Consider the following 4,466-nt stretch of genomic DNA (forward strand, 5'->3'; position numbering starts at 1 on the left):
GACAACAGTGGGACAAGGGCCTGGAAAGCTGTCCAAAGCCTCATGTCATCAAGGAAACACAGGGACTATAGAAGCAGAGCCATGTGTTGTCTGTGTGACTGGTTAAAATTCCAGGTAGGTAGGCCCTGAGACTAGTGGCCACCACAGGACTCTCGCCAGGGTGGACTTTCTGCACACTTTTAAGTGATGAACAGATTTTATGTAACCCACCAAGATGGGAAGGCATGCCCATGAGTAAGAAGTGTCACTGTGGTGCCAGGGTTGGAGCTCAATGTATGGTGGACCTTTGATGTGGACAGGTGTGATCAATTATGGCTCTGTGGTGTCCAGCCATGAAACAGGTGATGGGATCCTGCTGACCCATCAATAGTGAAGGGACGGGATGAGAACCTCACAGAGCAGGGTCTTGGTGCCACTGATGCAGCAGTCAGCGCTCAGGTCCCAGCCTCCCAACAGCTCTGCCTGGACAGGTTTGCAGGTTGGGGTTTCCTGATGGTGGGTGACATGTCCCGAGGAGAAAGAGCAGCACACAGCCACTGTTTGTCCTACCACACATGCTGGAAGCAGAGCACTTCCATGACCTTGCAAGTGGACTCTTCTCAGACAGCAGATCCCTGGTGGACAACTTAGCTTGGTTTTGACACTGTCCACCTGGAGACAGTATCAGATCCTATAAGTCAAGGGCTCAGTCCCTGAGACAACCCCTCCTCTGACACCAGTCTCAAGTTGATTGGGATCTGTGCTTCTGACTGACCTTCTGTGAACTGGAGTTTCCCCCATACCCCACCCACCTGCCCCAGACCTGGTTTGACCGTTTGTTAGCAAGACTCACAGAACTCTGAAAGACTCACAGAAACACTGTCCTCATGTTTACCCACTTTTATGAAGGGTACAACTTGGGTTGTGGCCATCCCCCATCCAGGAGCCCACCAGGAACCACCTCACTGGGACAAAAGATGATCCTGTCACTCTGGAAACTCCCAGGGATTAGGCACTCTGGACTGAACAAGGGTCAAAGGACAAATATTAAGACAAAAGATGTTACCAGCACCCCTATTGCTCAGGAAATAGCAAGGATTTTAAGGAGTTCGGTGCCAGTCACCAAAGACAAAGATCAAAGTGTATATTTTTTACTATGAATCACAATTTCACAAATTATGTCCCCCCCAAATTCATAGGTTGATGTCCTAATCCGTGGTACCTGAGAATGTGTCCTCACTTGTAGATTTTTCAATTTACCAAGTTAAAATGAGGTTTTAGGTTGGGCTCTAATCCAACATGACAAAAATTGATACATATTTATGGGACACACAGACACAGGTGCAGGGAGAGGACTGTGTGACTGCACAGGGTAAGATTGTGGTGATACTTCTACAAACAAAGGGACATCAGAGATGGTCAACAAGCTACCAGAAGCTAGGTAATGCCAAATTCTGCCTCACAGTCTCTAGGGAATGTGGCACATCTTGAGACTGGACTTCTGGCCTCTTGCACTGTAAGAGAAAACATGTCTGTTATTTAAGCCACTCAGTTTGCAGTACTTGGTGACAGCAGCCCTATGAAATGGACACTCCTGGTGTAAAGAGACTTGGAATCAGCAAAAGTAAAAAAATAACTAACCCCACTGGGAAACTACACATTCTGTCTAGCTCTCCCTTCTGGGTTACCCCAGGCTAGTTTTTTATTGCCTTTGGACGATTTTCAAGTTTGAGTTTTAGATGAGAAATGATAATAGAAATGACTTTTTTTTTTTCCTTTGGTACTAGAGATTGAACCCAGGGGTTAAACTCTGAGCCATATCCCCATCCCTTTTTATATTTCAGAGACAGGGTCTTGCTGATTTGCTTAGGGCCTTGCTATGTTGCTTGGGCTGGCTTTGAACTCACAATCCTCCCCCCTCAGCCTCCTGAACTGCTGGGATTACAAGTGTGCACCACTGCACACCACTGGAAATGATTTTTGTCTGTGTACAAGCTAATGCATTCTGTGTAGTGGAGGGACAACCTTGAGTCCCCCAAACTGTTCCACTCAAAAGCACAATTTTGCACAATTTAAAGCTCATTTAAATATACCTAAACATTAAATTTGTATGTTCTTCACATTCTCCTTTGAACTGGTTCTAACATCTTACCAGTTCCCTATTCAATTAACAAATTCAAAAGCATATTTGCCACATGCCAGGGCATAGCTATATGACAATATGGTTCTTCTCCTTTTTTTGGTCAAAATTATTATTATTTTTTTAACATTGGAAAGCCTCAAATTGGGCTGTGGCTGGCATTTCTCTGCTGCATTTTGCTGGGATCTTTGTGGGGGAAGCGAGTGGTGGGGACAGCAGCCCTACCCTGATCTCTTTAGGACTTCATTGTTGGAATTGCTTTCTTGAGAAAATGTGAGGCTTGGGAATGGAGAACTGAGGGTCCTCAGAGCCTCACTGCTCTTCATTCTTCTCAGCTCAGAGGCCTTGCGATGCAGGAGGTGCTGCTTTCCTCTTCTGCACTCCATGAGAGATCCACTGTTGTCCTGCTGGAAGATAGAGGGAACTGGTTCCCAGAAGTGGTTCACCCCGTTTAAACCACAAGGCAAGTGGCAAAGCCACTGAACATCCAGGACTCCAAGGATAACACTATTCCTGCCTCCTGTGGGCAGGCCTGAGGTCGTCTCCAAAGATCCCCTCTCCCCTTGAGTGTGGGCAGGACTTCAACTTGCTTCTGTTCTGCCAAGGGGATGGGATGTCACCATTTTCATGATTACATAAGATTGTAAGTTCTGTCTTCCAAGCAGAAGTTTTGACACCCCAGCTGCCATGGGTGAGCTGCCTATGGCAAGATCCACATGGCCAGAAATCAGGGGAACTCTAGCCAACACTCAGCAAGGAGCTGAGGCCTTCAGTCCATCCATCCACACAGAAGAACTTCAGCCTGCCAACATCCAGACCCTTCCCCAAGGGACCTTCAGATGAGACCCTGCCCTGGCTGATACTCCCACTGCAGAGAGAGGCAAGGAAGCAGAGGACACACTGTGCCATGCCCAGACTCCCGACTCACAGAAATGGAGAACATGATGGGCGCCGTTTTAAGCCACTACGTTTGAAATGATTTCTAGGCCAGCAGTAGATAGTGAAGCAGCATGCTCTAGAAACATTCACCCACCATTCACCATCTCAGGTGCGCGATGCACATCTATCTGTAAAAGAAATAGAGCAAAATTCCTGCTCTGATGGATCATGGATTCTAGAGTTGGATGTGTGTGTGTGAGGCAACAGACGTAAGAAATAAGTGATACAGGGCGTTAGCCAGGGTTCTCCCCAGAGACAGAACCAACAGGCTACCCGGCTGGAGACAGGATGCACAGAGTGAATGTACTGGCTTGCATGAGTATGGCAGCAGTGAGAGCCTCACAGCAGGCTGAGTACAGGCTGGCGACTCGGGGATGGCTCCTCCATCCTCGTCCTAAGGCCTCCAAACCAGGGAAGCTGATGGTGTAATTTCCAGTTAAAGGACGAAGACCTGGGAACCTGGAGAAGGGCAAACCTGGAATTCTGGTGCCCAAGCAGGAGGTGGGCATGTCCCAGCTCTGTGGGGTGAGGGGACTCCATTTCGCCTTCTGTGTTTGTTCTCCTTGAGGGCCCTCGGCTGATTGGGTGGTGCTCACCCATACAGAGGGTGGATCTTCCCCACCTGATCCACATGCTAAACTCTGGAAACACCCCAGCATCCACACCCAAAGTAATGCCTTGCCAGATTTCTGGGGATTCCTTTGTCCAGCCAAGGTGGCATGTAAAATTGGCCATTACAAGTGTCCTAGTCTGTTCAGGCTGTTAGAACACCGCAGACCAGTGGCGTATCAACTCATTTTTTCCCTCATAGTTTTGGAGGTTGAGAGTCTGACATAAGCTGGCCAGCGTGGCTGGGTCCCTGGCGAGGGCTCTTCTGATCTGGGGATGGCTGCCTCCATGCTGTGTCCTCACATGGTGGCAACAGGGTGCTCTGGTTCCTTCCTCTCCTTGCAAGGGCACTAATCCCATCATGGGGCACACCCATGATCTCATCTAAGCCTAATCACCTTGGAGGCTGCATGCTGGTAGCAGGCCCGCCCTGGCCCCTGGGGACTCAACCCCCAGTTCTTTGTTATGCATGTCAATGTGGCCAGCTCACAAGGCCGTGACTCGGGCTTGCGGTTCCCTGTTTATCTGCCTGGAGCACATGTGTCTCTCGGGAACATCTTGACCTGTTCGAGCCTCCTGATAGGGGACGGTGACGTGACGGTAACCCAAGGATGCAGTTATGACTCTTCCCTCCTCACTTTTGAGTAATTTCCCGCAGCTGTTAAAAAGATATATAAGGGGAACAAATTTGGCAATAAAGCGCGCACATGCTCCCTCCTGGATGAAGAACCTTGGTGTCCTGTGTATTTTTAACCCCGCCGTCCCTCGCCGGACTCGGCTCTGTTAGCCGGACGCGGCA

At 49.0% G+C, this 4,466-nt stretch overlaps 1 long non-coding RNA gene across 2 annotated transcripts in view; it reads right to left on the reverse strand.

The window, feature by feature from the left end:
* Positions 1 to 856: 856 nt before the first annotated feature.
* LOC107136278 overlaps positions 857 to 4,466 on the reverse strand; it is an 8,655-nt gene continuing 5,045 nt past the window's right edge. The window contains exons 2-3 of one of the 2 annotated variants that reach the window (XR_001502664.2): positions 2,345 to 2,523; positions 857 to 1,493 (exon numbers count right to left, since the gene is read on the reverse strand). This is a non-coding gene — a long non-coding RNA (uncharacterized LOC107136278). Of the gene's footprint in view, positions 1,494 to 2,344; positions 2,527 to 4,466 lie in introns of both variants that reach the window. The other variant, XR_007347825.1, reaches the window with a different exon arrangement.

Source organism: Marmota marmota, unplaced genomic scaffold (genome assembly GCF_001458135.2).
Source record: "Marmota marmota marmota unplaced genomic scaffold, marMar, whole genome shotgun sequence".
Classification (NCBI taxonomy): domain Eukaryota; kingdom Metazoa; phylum Chordata; class Mammalia; order Rodentia; family Sciuridae; genus Marmota; species Marmota marmota.